At 32.7% G+C, this 20,762-nt stretch overlaps 1 pseudogene; it reads left to right on the top strand.

Annotated features, from left to right (window-relative positions):
• Window positions 1-7,394: 7,394 nt before the first annotated feature.
• Window positions 7,395-12,755, top strand: LOC142635857 (flavonol sulfotransferase-like; annotated as a pseudogene).
• The last annotated feature ends 8,007 nt before the right edge of the window (window positions 12,756-20,762 follow it).

The raw sequence follows: 20,762 nt of genomic DNA, 5'->3' as shown, positions 1-20,762 counted from the left end.
ATAACATCATATTTAATATATTTAAAATAGATAAATAACTTTTACGTGAAATTTTATAACTTATAATAAGAAAATATTAAAAAAATATTAACATTTTTTATTTGAATCCTATTTAAGTTCAGTTTTTTAATTTTTTTTATAAATAATGGTTTAATAATTCAACCTTACTTATATATTTTAAATATTTATTATTCTACTAAAAAAACTATTTATTATTAAAAATAAAAAGCCATAAACGTCAATGTTTCACTAAGGCAGTAACCCACTTTCCCAATCCCCGCGGGGGGGGAGGAGGAGGAAACATGTGGCCGTGTGGGACTGCCAGTGGGAGGTTTCTTTTTTCTTTTTTTTCCCTCTCTAAATCTTTTACCACACATTTTTTTCTAGAGAATCTTTTACCACACATTGCAGGTCACATTCCAACTCTTTTATTTTTCAGTTTTCTACTTTACTTTCCCCAAAACCTCTTTCTCTTGGGTAAGACTCTCTCTCTCTCCCCTACTGTCCTTACAGGCTACATCAGTACGTGTTCTTCAACTTGGATTCATATCCCGTGCAATACCTAAGGTATTACATGGGGTGCAATAGTTCTAATCTCAGTCTTTGATTTAATCCAACGGTTGTAAATAATTGCCACATCATCGATCCGTGTCTCACTTGGTGTTAAGCTATCTTTCTTCACCTCTCTTTGGCTTTGTAAGTATCCGTTTGGATACGGCTTAACTTTGTTGCGTTCCGCGTTTTCACTTTTTTTTTTTCCAGCTATTACACGCGTTAGGGATAGATTTTACTGTTTATGTTACTGTTCACCATATATGTTTGACTTTTCAACCCTTTTTCAACCCCTTTTCACTTTTTTTTTCTTCAGGACCTTCAGCTTTTACTCGACAAATTGCACTGCAGAGAACTATTGAGCACTGTTTATATACTGTTCATGGGACCCACAATCATTTTATTTAGAAAAAAATATTAAAAGTGAGTCCTACGGTACTATTTACATATTTAAAAATTATTTTGCTTTAGTATTTTCAGTTTTCAGCTTTATTTAAACGGACCCTTAATTGTATCGGCTACTCAATCTCAAACTCAAAACACTGAAACATCAATTCACCTGTCCGTGAATTTAATTACCCACAAACAAACAAACAAACAGAAAATTTTGGAACCAAAGCTGATGTCTTTGAAACACAGGCGCATGATCACACAAAGCAGATGTGGAAAACTATCAAGCACAAAAATCACATTACTAACACTTCCAAAAACCCAGATATTTTTTCCTCTTAACTTTACATTTTCTGATTCTCCATTAGCACCTAAACTTCAAGCAAGCTCCTTATCAATTATCATCACCACCAACAATGGTAGTTCTAAACTACATCTCAGTGACCTCTACAGCCACACCCATATCTCAGGACTCTCCATCTGTGCCAGACCCAAGGTAGACCAAGGTCATCCTCCCCAAGAATAAGCCTCTCAAATGGTCCACTGGGGTGGCTCCAGGTGACTACGCTAGCCCACCCACCACTACTAAGCTCAGAAAGTACTGGGGAGGCGAGGAAGAAGACCCTTTGGACCAAATATCCCTGAAACTCATCCTCGTTCGGCATGTTTATGGCTTTGGATTTAACTTGGTAGTTTTGTAAATCTTGACCTTCTTGATGATATATGTTATTGCCACATGAAAGATTTCAAAAAGTCATACTTGCTATTCTGTGTATCTAAAAAAAATAAATAAATAATTGAGATGGATGAATACCAAAGTTGGGTAAGGCTAATTATTTGGTCTTGTTGCCTCTGGATTAATATCTTGGGATGAAAGCTACTCGCCCCACCTCTTTAATGAACTTTGGTATTTCGTTCATATTCAGAAAGACCAATATATAGCAAAAACTGAGTAAAAAGAGAGGCCATAGACATTAAAAGGCAAAAGAAAACATATTTTCTCATTAAAAAGCAAAAGATTTACATATTTTCATGAGAAGATTGAAGAGAACCAGACTAGAAAAGCATTTACATTTAAGAAGACCCAAAAATATGGTAAGATCTTCTCCAAGTTTATACATATTCACCTAATTAAAGAAACTCTCCTAAATTAAAACCCAGCAGCACTCATCAGATGAGAGACCAAAAGAATGGCACCATTAGTATCGTTCGACCCTTTTCTTTGAAACCCACTTGCCATTGGTTTAAAGAAGAGGCCTCAAGCGAGAGAGTGGATATAGAATCTCAACCCCATAAGTGTTAAAGAAGACATAGTAGTAATCGGAGCCTCACTTCCCAGAAATAGTACCGACCAACCAGCCATCATTATCATAAGCATCAACCTCACCATAAAGAGAAAACCCAGTAGCTAAAACCTTAGGTGGCATGGGCCTGAGCTCGTCAGCGGCGACAATCTCAATGAGTGGCTGGGATTGGTCTTCTTCAGAGACCAGGTTCTCGTAGCGCACGACATAGGAGTGGTTGCCTATGTTGGTAATCACAGTGGCTGCATAGTAAGAACTCACAAAACCAACTTGCTTGCTGCAAACTTCAACTTCATCACCCCTCCTCAAGGTTAGACCGGCAAGCACCGCCGGTGGTAGTCGGTGGGCCTCGGAGGCTTCCAGTTGTAGCAATGGTTATGGAGATTCAACTTGGTAGAAGAGAGAAAAGTTTTGAAATTTGGATTTGGTGAATCTGAGGACAATAGAAAGGGGAGAGGTGAAGAAAGATAGCCCAACACCAAGTGAGACACAGATCAATGATGTGACAATTATTTACAACCACTGGATTAAATCAAAGGCTAAGATTAGAACTACTGTATCCCGTGCAATACCTAGGTATTGCACGGGATATGAATCCCTTCAACTTAGAACTAATCTGAATTAGCATTCGGCCTTTGGTTGAACAGGTCGGTTCGGTATAGTCTTTAAAATCATGGGTTAAATTACAAATTTCACCTCCAAGCCTAAAAATTAATTTAGTCTTTCAAATTTTTTTTTTAATTCAGTCATTTTAATTTCAACTTTATTCAATCTAATCCTCAAATTAGTTTCCGTAAAAAATGCACCATTACACCCCCCCCTCCCCCCAAAATGACATTATACACCATTATACACTATACCAAGAATAGTCTCACTAATTAAATTCATGTTGAAACCCATTATTCATGCGAGATGAATATGTATACATTTATTGTACCACTACATACTCTATAATTTTCCTAAAACGATTGCAGTTTCATTTTTTTTTTTTATAGATTTCTTTATATGAAATTACTGAAAATCATTTTCTATTTTATTATTTGAGAAAAAAGAGAGGAAAGAAGTAACAAAAAAAAAAAAGACAACCAAAACAATAATGGACAAGGTTTGGCTATAAACTGGGTTGTAGGTAGCGGCTACGATTCCTACTATAAAAAAAAAAAAAAAAACAATACTACATATTTGGAAAATTTAACTATTAGATTACATGTTCTTTTTGTTCTTATATACATGCCAAATTTCGTGTCAATCAAATGTTATTTACTATTCGATCTATAAACTTATTTTTATGCATAATTTTAGACTAGAAAACTTGAAATTTAAATATTTGATTAATGATAGCTATTAATATTTGATTTTCTTGAAATTTTGCAAGCATAGAGGACATAGGAAGAAAATTTAATGATAGATTAAATTTTTTTAATTAAATCTTTTTCCCCCTCAAATAATAATGGTTTTTTTTTTTATTGATTTAGTAAATAAAATCACTAAAAGAATGAAACTACGTCATTTTGGAGGTCACTAACAGTACATTTCTGATGGAGACTAAAGAGATGACTAAATTGAATAAAGTTAAAACTTAAAAGATTGAATTGGACTTAAGTTAAATTAGAGAGATGAATTGAACTTTAGGCAAAGTTATAAGGTTTAATTTTTAATATAATCTATTTAATATTTTCATATACAAGTTTATGGTTAGTCATCCACGTTTATGGTTATGGTTATGGTTATGGTGAATACTCACAGAACCAAACCCTTCTCATTATTCATTATACTCTTTAGAATGAGGAATGATATATAAGTTAGTCACATAAGCAATGGTATTTTCGTTAGGAAAAAGTTCAATTCCCAACTTCTTTGAAGCTATTTTCCTTCAATTTACTATGTGACAATTGGAGATACTATTTATATGTGGTTTTAGTCATATGACTTTTTAATGATTCATGTGACTTGTTTAAATAATACACATATAATTTGTACATACTCACGTAATGGAATAAACGTAATGAGTTGTACATATAATTTGTACGTAATGGAATAAACGTAATGGGTTGTACGTAATGGGTTGTACGTAATGGAATAATTTGTACATATAATTTGTACATAGTCACATATAATTTGTACTTTTTAGTCACGTAATGATTCACATAATGGGTTGCAAGAGTTACCTTTAAAACAATTCGAGCCATACTCTATCATTTTTGTTATTTATAATTTTGAGGATACAATAATGGAATAAACAAAAGAATAATCCTTCATGTAGGGGAATATCTGGTCTTGTCTTTGGAACACTGAAAAAACAGAATATATGTATATATGTGTGTGTCTATATATATATATATATATATATATATATATATATATATATATATATATATATATATATATATATTATAGAAGCAGTTTGTGTTTCTAGTTTTTTATTAACTTTTTTTATAAAATAATACTGGAAAATAATTTTTGATAATTTAGTGTAAATCAAATCAATAAAAATAATGAAACTATGTTGGTTTTAAAGGTCAATAATAGGTTAACGACACATTTCTTGATGAAAATTGACGAGATGACCGAATTGGATAAAGTTAAATCTTAAAGGACTAAATTAAATGTAACTAATGTTAGAATATTGAAATGAATTTTAAACAAAAGTAGAGTGTAATCGTGATTTAGCCTATTTAATATATATGTGATTTAGCTTATTTAACATTCATGTTATGTTTATGGTTACGACTTATTGAACCTCTTTTCCTTCAACTTTATGTAATCGATACGAGGGAAAAAGTTTGCATCCAAGGTGGTGGATGCTCGACGTTGCGGGCATTTTGGCGATCAAGTAATTTGTAGTCATGTTGTCATTCCTTGACCTCCGAAGTGTCGTGATGCAACACAAAGCCTCCATTGAAGTAGCAACTAGCAAAAGGTGATGTGTCTTCATTTTTTCTTTAGAATGAGGAATGCATTAAAAGAGAGTAAAGTATCATATAGTGTTTTGGTTACTATCATTTTTACTACAATAGTGCAATTGTGAAATTTTCAATGATTTTTTTAGTAAAAGAAATAGCCATAAACATAAACATATACATATACGTAAACATAAATTTGTATATAAAAAAATAAAATAAATTATATAATATTCTATGTTTATGTCATACGTACATGTTGTTTTGTATTTGTTAATGCTATACACATAAACGATAAAATTTATATTGGGAAAAAAAATACTCCTCCTCATTTATTATTTTCAATTAATATTTTTTGCATCTTCAATTAATTGATAGATCTAAGTACCAAATTCTGTGAAAGATAAACTAATCCCATATTTAATACTAATACTGAATTATCTAGTGAGATATGCATAAGAATGAATCATAAAAAATTAAAAAGGCTAAGTGACATGAGATAGAAAGAAAGATTTGCCATGACTAAAGTAAAAAAGAAATTAAAAGAAAGGGAAAAGAGGGAGAGAAAGCGTGCTTGAATTATTGATTATGAAGGTCTTATTTAACAAGATTAATACATCAAAATATTCATTTACCTTTAAAATATTAGTATTACCCCCTCTCCCCCCCCCCTTCCTCAATTGTTGTACTATTTAAAAAAAAAAAAGTAAATGTAATAAATAAAGTACAAAATAGTGTAGTTTTGAAATAATGGATAAGATATTATGAAAATGACATCAACTGAAAATAATGGAATTTCTGTCAATATATAGTAGCATAATCTGCTACTAATAAATTCATTTATTTCTCTCTTAGAGCATTTGTAGCAGGTGTGCCATATGCCAAAGTTTTGGCATTTGACACACCAAACCCCAAAATATGAGCCTCATGAGGTGTTCATATCTGCCATTTTTTTTGAAACATGCTATAGTACGCTCTCAAATTTGAGAGCGCACTATTTACCTTTTTTATAATTTATATTATTTTTTATTCATGATGGGCCCACTTCCTTTTCTTCTTACCTTTTTCTTTCTTCCCTCTGTCTCCTCATTTCATTCATTGACCAATATTTGCTCTCTCTCTCTCTCTCACTTCCATGTTCAACCATTTCTTTGCTCTCTCTCCCTCTACTTCACGTCACTGCCTCCCTCTTTGACCGATCTCTATGGCAGGCAGATCTTTGTGGCAGTGGTTTCTTTTTTTCTCTTGGTTTTTTTGTGATTTGATGGTAGATTTGGATGGGCAAATTGGTGGTGGGTGGGTTTGGATGGGCAAATTGCCGTCCAGCACCCAGTGCCATCCACCTCACACTCTCAGATTGTCGTCCACCAACACAGCCACACGAACCCAACCCACCACATCCACAGCAACCCATGGCTTGATCACCACACCACGCTGCTGAGCTTGCCGTGCCGTCCACCACGTCATTGAAACCTCCCACCATCAGATTTCTCTCAATCGGCCTATAGTGGTGGGTTTTTCTTTTGGGTTTGTTTGATTTGGGATGTGGGTTTGTGTTAGTGGATGTGGGTTTGTTTGATTTGGTGGATGTGGGTTTGTGCCGGTAGTGGGTTTGGGATGTGAGTTTGTTTGATTTGGTGGATTTGGGATGTGGGTTTGTTTGGTTTGGTGGATGTGGGTTTGTGTCGATCTCTTTGGTTGTGTTTTGTTTTGTTTTTTTCTTTTTCTTTTTCTTGTATAAGGTGGCATTGGTGGATGTGAGTTTGTGCCGGTGGTCGATGTTGTTGCGGCAGTGGTTGTTGGTGGCTGTTGTTGTGGCAGTGGTGGATGTGTTGTTGTTGTTGATGTTGATGGTGAGGATAGGGAGGAGATAATATATTATTTTTAATGTGTAGTAAATATTATTTTAATGTATAAAATTGAATGATAAAACATCTGATGAATGAGATATTGTAAAATAATGTGGTAAAATAATAAAATAGGCTTTTGGTGTGTCAAAATGACATTTTAAAAAAAACAGTTGATGGTGATGCTCTTAAAAGAGAAACATGCACATGAGTAGTATGATTATTAAAAAAAAAAGAAGAAGAAAAAGACACTAATGCCTACAAGCACGTGAAATACGGCGTGCAAATTTTGGAGATATTGCTCAGCTCTCTGTTCCTGCCTGACACTAAAAAGTTATTGGGTTACTAAACAAGGATACTTGCTTGGTAATGTGAAATCCACCGGACGGGGTTTGGAGAATATGGCCAGCTCTCTGTTCCGGCAAAAGCTAAGGAGGTACCTCAGTATGAAACAAGCACGTTGGATTGGTAAAATTGAAAAAAAAAAAATTGACCAAATAATTCTGCTTGACACTTGCAGCAATTCGATAGCATGCAATTTTCAAGAGGCAAAAAAACAGATTTCCCTATGCTCACTGCATGGGAACACTATAATTTATTTCTTCTTAATTTGATTTTTATATGATGTCTTCTGCAGTACCTAGTTGGCTAGTTTGCTTTTTAGCCTTCTACAAATTGTGTATATATTTCGAAGTAACACATTCCCTGGACATGTTGCCTTTGTCTTTGGAGCTAGATTTGCATGTTCATAAGCTGTAGGCACATGCCTTTTTTATTTTTAGGTTGACACTGCCGGAAGAAATACAGCTTTTATTGGTGCAATTATAGAACTTTTAATCATGCGGATGTCACAAAAACGTTTGACATCCTTGATAAATTGTGTATAAAAGCAAAACATGTGTGTTAGAAGTATATTAGCCCAACATCATAGGCCCAAGCCCAAGCCTTCTATGTGTGTAAGCCAAGTCTTCTACTTGTACTAGAAGTCTATTAGTCTAGGATTTAGCTTACTATATATACTCATGTTATAGTTCAGCTTAACGGTTTTTGTTCACAGAAGAAACCTTTAAGAACACACATAGAAGGATTGGGTTTGAACATATGCTATTGGGCTAATATATCTTTAACGATGTGACTTTTTGTTGACCACTCATTATTGCCATGTGGCTATACAAATTTGTGCTACATATACTTTTAAAAACACTTGACAATAGTGTCTTCTAGCTTAGCCGATTAAGTGAACTATTTCAATAAATCTGAAATTATTGTTTCATTACTCACCGTTTTAGACCCACTTTAAAACAGACGAATGTGATATCCAACAGATAGATTAAATTCCGAACCAACATAATATGTCATCCCAAAAGACACCACCTAAACTAACAACACTTCGATCAAAATTAAATAAATTCCTTTAGAAGTGTTCGTACCAATTCACTACACAAATCTCAAATAAACATTTCAAAACCATATTTCTTCTTCTTTATTGGACAAATCTCACTGTCGCTTAAAACCCATATTTCTTCTTCTTCATTGCAAAAATCTCAAATAAACATTTCAAAACCACAGAAATCCCCACTCAGATCCAGGAGATCACATTTACAAGGTCTAGGTTGGTATTTACAATGTCCACTTAGCGGTTGTGTTTCAATGAAGCAAATATTTGGAAATTTTTGACATAATTTTCATAGAAAATATAAAAAACTGTTAAAAAATTAATTATTTTCTCATTTTTTCAAAAAATATTTCTAAAAATAATTCTTAAACCAATGCTCTTAAGGAATTTTTTAACATTTTCCTAGTTTTAAATATGCATTGAGGTTGATTTGAGTTCACAAGACATTATAATACCAAAACACTTCGCACACTTGAATTTTATTATTGATGCCCATTTAATGGGCTGGAAAACAATAGTTTCAAATTGGTTTTGAGTCAAACTTTTTTCCTAAAATATGTTTTGATGTGTCTGCATGTTTACCTAGGTGGGTTTCAATACTCACAACTCACTTCTCTCCCCAAAATAAATAAATAAATAAAAAGACTCAAAACTCACAAGATATTCAGTAGTACGCTATATAAAGAAAGAGAGGTATTTACTTGGGTTAAATGATGTACATAAACCCTACCACCACTACCAGTAGCCGCCTCACACTGTCACCCTCATCGTCACCCCTCACCTCCATACACACTCTCTCTCCATGCCACTTCACCATGAATCTGAGACAAACACACCGTGGCTCACCACTACTACAGTGAATCCAATTTGGGAAAATTTTTGTATGAGACGGTCTTATGAGACCTATGGTTCAATGATGGGCAAACTACCACCTCTTGAGCAGCGATCGAAACCAACTGCTTAATGAGATCAGTAACAAGTCCCTCAGCCATGCTTGGAGAGTGAAATTCCGATTGACAATACAAAGAAACAGGAAGTGGAGACAAATTAGAAAGTGTGATTCAGAAAGGCGAAACTCAAAACAAAATAACAGGCGGCTCATAACGTCAATGAAGCTATAATATATTATTCTTGATTTGCAATTTGTGCAGCAAAACTCAAAATAATTGAAGCCCCACCAAACCAATAATTAAAAAAAAAAAAAAAAAAAAAAAAAAAAGGCAAAAGCACCCTATAAAGTGAGCAAAGCCCTTCGGAACAATATATTATTGACGTTGTGCATTATCTGTTCACAATTCACACTGAGCTCAGCTTTTCTTCAACCCACCGACAAGTATTTATTCAACAGTCACGATTTTTTAATTTGTCATCCACGGTGCATGGGACCCTGAAGCGGCAGGGTTATATTTTGGGTTTTTTTTTTTTTTTTTTTTTTTTTTTAGAGATATTTTGGTTTTCAATAAGACTACTAATTAAGGTTTTCAAATTTTTAAATTTTTTTAGCAAAAAAATCGAAGAGCACAGCTTACTTAACTAGTAGACTACAGATTAAGGTATTTATTTTTTACACAAAAAAAAAAAGAGAAAAAGAAAAAGAAAAGCACACATACGTGGGATCCACGTATCATAAAGACATATGTCTCATGAAATTGTCTTATAAGATACTTTTTTTTTATTTGACTTAGATATTTTTTTGGAATTTTCACTTTTAATTACTGTAGTGTAAGGACTAAGAGCCTATTTGGTAATGTTGTTCTAATAATATTTTTTAAGTATTGTGAAAATATATATAAGTAAAAAAGTATTGTAGAAATATATATTATGTTATTTAAAATTTTTTTTTTTGGTTAACATGTTATTTAAATATTGAAACAACCAAACAGACCCTAAAAATTGGGCCTGTCAAACATTTATTTATTTATTTTAAATCTACAGCTGTGTGGGGACTGGGGAATAGCTGTTGACATTCTGTCAAAGCTGGTCCTTCGTTTTTTTTGTTTTTTGTTTTATTTTTTTTTATTTTGATACAGAAAGAGGGTAATATGTGTGCCCTAAAGGTGAATAATAATGTAATTGGACACTTAATATGTGTGCCCTGTACTGGATTCAGAAAGAGGGTAACATGCCCTTGTCCAAAACTAACTTAATTTGTGGTTTCTAGAGTATTAGGGCGTTTGTTAGCAATGTTTAAACAACAGTTTTCAGTGTTTAAATAACGTTACACATATTTTCACACACTTTTTTAATCCATACATATTTTTAAAAAATACAAATAACGTTACTAAAACAATATTACCAAATGGGCCCTTAATTATCGTATTGGAAGTAATTACTCTGAAGTTGTAAGTAACACCATTTGCGATTTTATCATTTTGCATACAAAAATAACCTCGGGCAAATTTTTAAGCTCTCTAAAATACCATATTTTTTTTAGTTAAATAATTTTAAATTAAAAAAATACAAATTGATTAAAAGAGTAATTTACTATTCTTAAGTTTTAGGTATTTCCATTTTTCTTCATTCAGTTGAAAACTTAGGACACTATCTTTATCTTTTTTTGAAACATTATTCCACTGTTAACTTACATTTTTCTTTTAAAAAAAATACACAATTATTTATATATCACTTTTAAACATTACAATACTAAATAAATAAATAAAAAACATATAATTAAAAATGAACATTATTCCACAGGCAAAGTGTATGTGATGACTCTAATGGTCTATTATTGAAATGATCTTATCCAGAAGTCTTGAAATGGGAGGCCTGAAATAACAAAATGATCGCCTAACTTGCAAGTTAATATTAATAATGGCCTTCTTTCTCATTCAGATGTATATTTCCAATTACATTCCAAGCAAGTTTTGCTTCGTCTTCTTCCAAAATGAACCATAGCCCGAAGGGTAATGAGAAAGAAGAGTACAGGTATAATCCAAAATACTTTATGTGATGCCCCAATTTGATTGATTATGTGATGTGTGTGAGTGTATGATGAATCCCACATTGGGTATTTACTGGGTAGATCTGAGTTTTATTAACAATTACAAGGAGCCTTAATTGTGACTAGTTCTTTTAAGGTATAGCGCAGATGTAGCTAGCACTTTTCCTTGAGTCGTTACATATGGTATCAGAGCCGACCCAGTAACCCCGTGTGGGCTCAGAAACACTACCCCACAAAGTGGGCCTAACGAAAACGTTAGATATTTAAGTGGGAGAGATTGTGATGCCCCAATTTAATTGATTGTGTGATGTGTGTGTGTGTGATGAATCCCACATCGGGTATTTACTAGGTAGATTTGGGCTTTATTAACAACTATAAGGAGTCTCAATTGTGATTAGTTCTTTTGAGGTATAGCGCAGATGTGGCTAACACTTTTCCTTGGGTCGTTACACCTTAACAAACACAAAGAGATCATTTCAACCACCCGAGAAGAAAGGGTAGTTGAGTGGATGATCTCTACCAGTATGAAGGTTTTTGGTACAATCCACACGCCTTAGAAGCGATGTTGTCAGCTTAAGAGCACTTCAAGCCTCAACCTAATCACTTGATCTTGTGTAGTGCTCCTAAATCTGGCACAACTTGGCTTAAGGCTTTGAGTTTTGCCATTATGAAACAATCCCATTTCGGTGAGTCTACAAATCCCTTGCTCACTAAATCAGCACATGATTTGGTACCCTTCTTGGAGTTTGAACTACGTACTTTCAAACCCACGAAAGTTCGATCTAAATGTTCCAATTGCAGCTACACACATTCCCTACACTTACCAAACTCTATTATAAATTCTAGTTGTAAAATTATTTACATATGCAGGGATCCAAAGGATGTATTTGTGTCTTTATGGCACTTTTCTCACAAGATGAGTCCTAAGGTTGTGGAAGGCACGGCCATAGAAGATCTTCATTTGGAGGATGCACTTGAATTATTTTGTGAGGGATTATCTCTTTTTGGACCATATTGGGATCATGTGTTAGGATTTGGACAGCAAGTTTGCAATCACCAGAGAAGATATTATTTGCAAAGTTCGAAGATTTGAAGAATGATTCTGTATATTGGGTAAAGAAAATTGCTCAGTTCATGGGTTGCCCTTTCTCCTTAGAAGAAGAAGAGAAATGTGTGGTTAAAAAGATTATAAATCTGTGTAGTTTTGAGAACTTATCGAGTTTGAAGGTAAATAAAGGTGGAACCATACAAGTTGGAACTAACACCTTGGCAGTAAAAAACCGTGTATATATTTTTTTAGAAAAAGGTTAAGTTGGAATTTGGAAGAATTATCTTACACCAGAAATGGCAAAGCAAATCAATCAAGTAACCATGCAAAAACTAAAAGGTTCTGGCTTGACATTTAACAACTCATCTAATACTTGAGTGGGAGGCCTACACTCTAATGGCTTCTATCAAAATAGTTGAGCATCAAAACTGAATAAAATGTGGCTCCAAGGCTTGTTTTTGCATATCAAAGACAATGACTTATTGTCACTTTTGTGCAAGGCCCACTGGTAGTTTGATAAGGTAAGACTAACCTCTGTTAGTCTGTCACATTTAAGTATTACTGTGTATTTGGGTGCGGAATTTCTAATTGGAATTTAAGCTTAAATTGGTATTTTAAATTCTGCTATTGCGATTTCCAAGTTTGGCAAGTTTGTTTCTAACTTGTTTCTACAAAATATGCTTCTTACTTGCCGCTCTGCAACAGGGAAATCTGCATGTGCGGATTGGTAAAAAAGGAAAATCTGACTCTGCTGGTCTACACTGTATTTTACATTTTTGACAAATATATACTAACAGTATGATGTCAAAATTTATGTTTGATGCAAATCTTTCTTCAAACATACTGTTAATATATTGAAGGGATGAATTCATATCCCGTGCAATACCTAGGATATTGCACGGGGTGCAATACCTAAATTCTAAACCATAGATTTAATCTAATGGCTTAAGCCTTTGACACCTCACCAAATAACAAAAAAACTATTTTACGCTTAAAAAATGTCAAAGCCCGCCCGTTGTTTCTGGTAAGTATCAATTTTTTTTCTCTCTCTCTCTCTCTCCCCTGCGCAGCTGCAGCTCTCTGCCTCTCCTTCAACCCATTCTCTGCCTCTCCTTCAATCCATTGTCACAGCAGCCCCAGCTACCCAGACACTGAAACTTAGCACAGTAAATAAAGCACATTAAAAGGACAGCCCACTAAGAAAAAAAAAAACAAAGGGAGAGAGAGAATAATCATTCTTCAAAACTTTTTTTTATTGTTCTTTCGTTTTTCTTGCTGGGTTTTTATTTTTAAAGTTTGGTTGGTATAATTTTCACTCTTCAAATTGGTTTTACACCCTGTGAAAACTTTGGCTTAATATGTGCCCTTAGGGCACACATTAACTGGATCCTTTTTTTATTAGGGACCTTGTATATTTTGATTTTCTGATATAGAAACTAAATTATGCTGAAATATTAGTCACAAAATACAAAAGGTAAAAAAAAGAGGGACAGAAAGAAAAGCAAAGAGCCATTAAAAGGAACAAAATTACAAAGCCTCCTTCTTGTTATGCTGTGTCTAGTGCATGCACATCTGATCATGACTGGTGAGAGTTTCTTTGCATGTCGGTTCTGAGAGAGAAAGAGAGAAGCTGAGCAAAATAGAAAGAGAGGAAGTTATTGTAAAAGAGCGAGAAAGTCGGGGAAAAAGTTACCACCTTTCCCATTAATTTATCCTTTTCTTGGGTTTCTCAAGTCTTCAGAAAATGGAGGTCACAGAAGTTTATGAGCTGGGGCTGCTGTGACAATGGATTGAAGGAGAGGCAGAGAGCTGCAGCTGCGCAGGGGAGAGAGAGAAAAAAAAATTGATACTTACCAGAAAGAGTGGGCGGGCTGTGAAATTTTTAAGGGTAAAATAATTTTTTTGTTATTTGGCGAGATGTCAAAGGCCTAAGCCATTAAATCTATGGCTGAAAATTTAGGTATTGCATGGGATATGAATCCTTGAAGGGACAGGGAGAATTGCAAGGTAGCTCATTGAAGGTTCTTGTAATTGCCTTTTCCTGCATTAAATGGGTAATAAGTTGTGGTAGCTGGTAAACTTGTTTTCGAAATTGATTTTTTATGATAGTGCATTTTTTTTTATCTGTAATTTCATTAAGAAACACACAGAGTAGCAATCGGCTCTGCATGCTTCAAGAAAAGGAGTGGATTGCAATTATTACATGAGAAACCAACTTTAAGAGGATTGCATAATTTTTTTTTTTTAAAAAAAACATTAAACTTACAGCAATCATATTTCTTCCATTTCCTAATCCCAAGTTGAGGTGAAGCTAAACTAAACTATTGGTTCTCTCACACTATCAGCATGCAATATGATTTTCCCAACCATCCTTTACTTCGAAGAAATGCATGTCGTTTTACATAAAATCAAAACTCCAATCGAAGACTACTTAAATGGTAGTAATACATTTTTTTTTAGAATACTAAATATTTTTAACACATACACACGGAGAGATGGAGAGAATATTTTTTTAAAGAAACTTATAGTTGTGTATTTCTAAAATGGCTTAAATGGTAGTAATACATGACTACTCGTATTAGAATGAAAGGGAAAATTTCTGTTTAACAATTTTAAAATACAATCTTACAGTTAGGCGCATATTTATGTTTAAAGTTATTTTTGAAAGACAATAAAAATTGAAAATTTTATTTAATTGGTTAAAATACAAATTTCACCTTTTAATTTTGTCTAAAATTCATTTCAGTAATCTAACTTCACTTTCATTCAATTTGTTCCTTTGAATTTAGACTTTATTCAAAATGCACCCTTAATGACCCCCAAAACTATGGGTAGTTATACACTAATTCAAGTGTAGAATAAGTGTGTATTCCTTCATTCCTTCATCTCACATAATGTAGAACACTGGAACCTGCTATTTATGCGAGATGAGAAAATATGCATTTATTATACTACTAAAGTATTCTATAATTTTTCAAAAAATGATGTAGTTCATTTTTTTTATAATAGTTTTCATTTCATTATATTACCGAAAATAATTTTCTCTTATAATTTGAAAAAAAAAAAAAAAAAAGAAGAAGAAGAAGAAGGAAAGAAGTAAAAAAAAAAATCACATAGAGAATACGAATATAAAATTAACCTGAATTTTCTTGGCATTTGAATCCCAATCTAACCTCTGCAACATTATTAAATCAAACTTCGAGTGAACTACTAGTTACTGTGTTCCCACTTCAGAATTAGCAATTAAATCACTTGTCAAAAAAGCAATCACGAAATTTCAAGATCATTTTGGACCAAATACCAAATTCAAAGAAAGCTTTTTTCCAATTCTAAAGGCTGCTTAAAAGGATTACGAGTTTAGGACCCTGTATAGGAAGACATTCCACCGATTGACATAGTGCATATATGCACTATATCATTTTTGTCGAACAAAAATCAACCCAGTTTGATAAGAACTAAACAGAATATAGTGAATCAAAATCCAATTTTTTTTCTCTATATTCTGTTTACTTCAATGACAATCAAAACTCAAACTTATTTCCCTTTCCTACACTTTCTAAGGAATCAAGCAGACGAAGAACATAAAAAATATATTAAAAAAAAATTTCCATTTCCAATTTTTCACATTTTCTCAATAACAAAACAAAATATGACCCAATAAATTCCTTTATTAAAAAAAAAAAAAACATCTAGTAGTTCAATGGATGGAATACGAATCTTAAATCTAAAGAGCACACCGAATTTTCTTTTCCTTAACTTTCTTCGAAACCAAATAGATTTATTGTAAATTTTTCCTATTCATTTTTTAGGAGGTTGAATTTATTCAACTATGTGTTGTTGGCTTTATTCCGTGCCAAATTTGCTTGTAATTTAGCAATTAAATACCTTGTATTTAGGTGGGTATTATATAAGGGTTATGTGTGAGATAGTGTGAAGAAATTCAAGAATGTGTGCATTGGAGGATTCTCACGATTGGATCTTGCGAGTGACTCGCGACCAGCAACTCGGCAAAATGCCACACATGTGAAGCATGCAGGAAGCTGAAAGGGCACGACAGCTGGAGCACTACAGGACTAAAAGTACAGTCTAACCTGGCAGTTAACTCGCAACTCGTTCCAGTTGCGAGGCTGAGTCGCCAGAATGCCCTATTTTACAGAAAAATGACTTTTCACATTCCTCACATACCCTACTATAAATACCTTTATATCCACGAAATGTAGAGAGTTTCTAAAGAGAATTTTGAGAGAGAATTTTGAGAGAGAAACTCTAGAGAAGACCAAGATTGACTCATCCACAATCTTAGATATTTGATTCTCCAAATTCCTCTACTCTCACCCTCTCCATTGACATATCCTTGAGAGGTACATTTGCCAAATCCTTACCTCACCATACCCATATCAGTGAGGAGGTACTTTGGTGCTTATGAAGCAGTTCGGAGATGACCAATTCACTTGGTTGATGCAATGAGCTTATTGTGGGATTCGGGAAGCTAAAGAAGACACGGTTAGGCTTAACCCTGTTGGAAGAATAAGCTTGGGGGGCTTATGTGCATTGGGTAGATTAGGCTTGGAGGGTCTATTGCTATTGATGTATCTTAACTTTATTCTTTAGTTGATCATTTGACTGCTTAGAGGACGACGGAGAGGTTTTTCGTTGAGTTCTTCAGTTTCCTCTTCGATAACACGTGCCGATGTTATCTTCGTGTTTGTATCTCTCTAACCCTTACTCTTATCTTTTAATTGTTGTTGTGTTGTGATTAATTATGGTGTAGAGTTGTTTATTTGTTTGGGTTTCTACTTGTACTTATTATTCCGCACATATATTGTTTGGGTATAAGCTTGTGTTGGTTTAATTTGAAATTGAGGGTCTAAACATTCATTAGTGTTTTACACACCAATTGAACTTTCATTTTCAATATTTTTGTGGAACCACATAATGGAATAATCAAAAGAATAAACCTTCATGCAGACAAAGACCTGGTATTGTCTTTGGAACATGGTAAAAAAAAAATTTGTAGTTTGTGCTTTTGGTTTTTTATTTACTTTTTTTTTGTGAAATAATAATAGAAAATAATTTTTGATGATTTATTTTAAATAAAATCACTAAAAATGGAAAATTCATTGATTTTGGGGGACACTAACAAAGTAACGATGTGTTTCCTGTGAAACTTAATGAGAGAACTGAATTAAATAAAGTTAAAACTTAAAGGTCAAAATTGAATGTAAGTGAAGTTAGATTGAAATGAATTTTATGCAAAACTAGAGTGTAATTTGAAATTCAGCCTATATAATATTTAAAAATACAAGTTTATGGTTAAGCATAAATGTTTATGTTTATGGTTAAGACTCATTAAACCTCTTTTAATTGAAGTCAACCCACAATAATAATCAAACCCTTCTCATTATTTATTATACTCCTTCAGATGAGGAACATATGAAAGTCAGTCAAGTAAGAAATGATATTTTTGTTAATTCTTATACTTACTAGGATAAATCAGGTAGTTGAATTCAAGACGATCATACACTTTGTTCCAAACCGTCTCAGTGACCAATCCCAAATTTTAGTTTTAGAAGTCATTATGCAAAATGAAGTAGAATGATTAAGTTACCCAAAAATTAACAATATGTGTGGAAATCACCATGATAATTCTCAGTGCCATTATCAGCACCCAAGTAACCAACACGAGGCAAAAATCTTAGTTTTTATGCTCAAATGTTTGTTCTTTTTTATCTCAATATTATCATCCCAATGAGTTTTTGGCTTTTAGTAGGGCAATTATGTCAAACAGGCACATTGTTGAAATGTCATGCGCGATATCCCCTATGTTTCTATTTTACAAAAACTAACGCCATAGATGGTCATCCATTCATTATTAACGCCACTTTTAGTAAGCTACACATCTTATAGTGGTGAATGCTCAACATTGAGGGCATTTTGGCAATTATTTAATTTTTAGTCATGTTGTCATTCCAAAGTTATTCCTGATGCAAATTAAAGTTTCGAATGAAGTGGCGGAAGGTGTTGTGTGTCTTCATTTTTTCTTTCAAATGAGGAATGCATTAAAAGAAAGTTAAGTATGAGATAGTGTTTTTGTTACTATTAATTTTACTATAATAGAGCAATTATTAATGTTCTTACTATGAAATCTTCAATTTTTTTTATTGGTAAAACTAAACATAAACATATACTTAAACCTATATTTGTATTTTATATTATAAAATAAATAATATAATATTCCATGTTTATTCAAAATGTTCATGCTTTTTGGTATGCTAATGCTATACACATGAAAAAATATTTATTTTTTCAAATCAACCATGCAAAGATTCTATAAAGTGAAAAAAAATTGATCATGATTATAATTTTTTTTCTAAATCAATTTAAATAAAAAAATAATTCAATGAAGCGAGGTTTTAAACTATGATGTTAGTATTTCAAAATTCATAGACCATGTAATCAAAATTAAAAACCAGTTGTTGTATGCGGAGTTAGGCATAACAACTTTGTTTTTGTTGTATGGTTAATATTTGTTTTTTATTATAATATATTTGAAATATATTATTAATATATTTGAAATTTTATTATATTTGAAATTTTTTAATTTAATTATTGAATTCTAATCTTTTTTTTTTTATAAAATAATTTAGTGTATCCATTCACTCTATATTAGCTATAGGCTTGAAGTTGGCATAGAAGGGGTTTTGTAGGGTTTTGAATAAGACGATCATTTTTTCATTATTTTTTTTCAAATAGATTAATTTGTCAAATTACACCATTAAAGTTTAATGTAATTTTGATTTTGCCTCTAAAGTTTAAAAGTTTTGAACCCTTCCCTAAAATTATATAATGTTTTGAAAAAAAAAAAAAAAAAAAGACCTGAAGTCCATACTTGCCTATCTGGTGATGATGTGTCCATTAAATGCCGTCTAATCATCTATGTAAATTGGGTCAAGCAAACCATGCAATGTCATCACTGCACACCCTTGGTGCTATAATTACTCCACAAATTTAAGTGTTTGTTTGATGTGAGGGTAATTGCTAGAGTTTAAGTCTCTAGGAGGGAGCTTTACACACATATACACTTAGTTAGACTAAAGTAAAATTTCTATCTTGTATAAAAAAAATGCAATATCAATTAGATGATGCCAAATCAATAGTAGTTAAATAATAAAAAAAAACTAAAAAAATTCTAAAATCCAAAAAATTGTTAAACTAAATTTTTTTTTCCCCACTTTCTTAGCATCCAATCATAAACCAACCAATCTCAATCTTCAACAAGAAATCCAAGAATCACTATAACCATCACAATCTTCAATGAAAACCACAAACACATGCAACTAATAAGATATCCAACAAGAAACAAGTTTTCCCCTCTCAGCTTGCACTCAAGCAGTGCATAGTTGCTCCTGAAGCTCCAGACAGGACACTTACTCAAAGGATCAAACCCTAATTGATCTCCAAATTAAAGCAACTCGTTTTATAGATTCGATTTCGATGACTTTGCTTCCATCGAATCCAATATCTTGGAGATCCATTGGTTCAGGGCTTGAGTTTTCGTATGGTTGTCAATTTGTGAAATTGGTAATTTTGACAATGCAAATCCAAGCGGAGAGGGAGAAGAGAAGCAAAGAAATTGAAAACAATTGACAAGGCATGGGTAGCCTTTATTTATTTTATTACAGTTAATGTTTTTGAGAAGATTATTATATTTAACTGATTTGGCATCATTTAATTAATTGACATGGCATGATTTTATTTAGCCCAACTAACATAGATGTCAGACTTTTGGTGGTATTTAATGGATGCATGATATGGGCTTCAAGTCCTTTTTCTCAACACTACCAAACTTTAATGGACCGGATAGAATTTTTAAAATTTTAAAGGGAAAAATTAAAATTATCCTAAACTTTAAGTGTGCGAGTTGCAAGTTGCCTAGTTTATCATGTTCTTTGCTCTTCTCCTTTTCATATTTCCTTTTGACAGTAACTAGATGATTTACGAAAAACCGAAAATGGAAAACCAACTTGGTTTGATGGTTCTCTAAAATCTTTGATTATTGGGTATCCCTAAAGTACGACGAAGTGATGCTCCATTCTTTTACATTCATGGTGGTTTTTACTAATTAAATACATATTGATGGGGTACTATAAATGTGAGATGAAAGAGTACCATATCATCTTACTCTACAAGTACATGTTAATTTTCTCTATTCCCTCTTGAAAAATTTATTTTTGTGAATAAAGCCAGGAAAGACAAACAACACCTTGTTTTGAAATTCAGCATAAATAACACTTTTTTTTTTGGTTGTAAACATGATTTTTTAAAGTAAATTTTATTTATTTATTTCAGATTGAAACTTTGAATGAATTGGAATTATTAGGATC

The sequence above is a fragment of the Castanea sativa genome, chromosome 5 (assembly GCF_040712315.1).
Source record: "Castanea sativa cultivar Marrone di Chiusa Pesio chromosome 5, ASM4071231v1".
In the NCBI taxonomy this organism is placed as follows: domain Eukaryota; kingdom Viridiplantae; phylum Streptophyta; class Magnoliopsida; order Fagales; family Fagaceae; genus Castanea; species Castanea sativa.
This window is presented reverse-complemented; position numbering and strand designations above follow the sequence as displayed.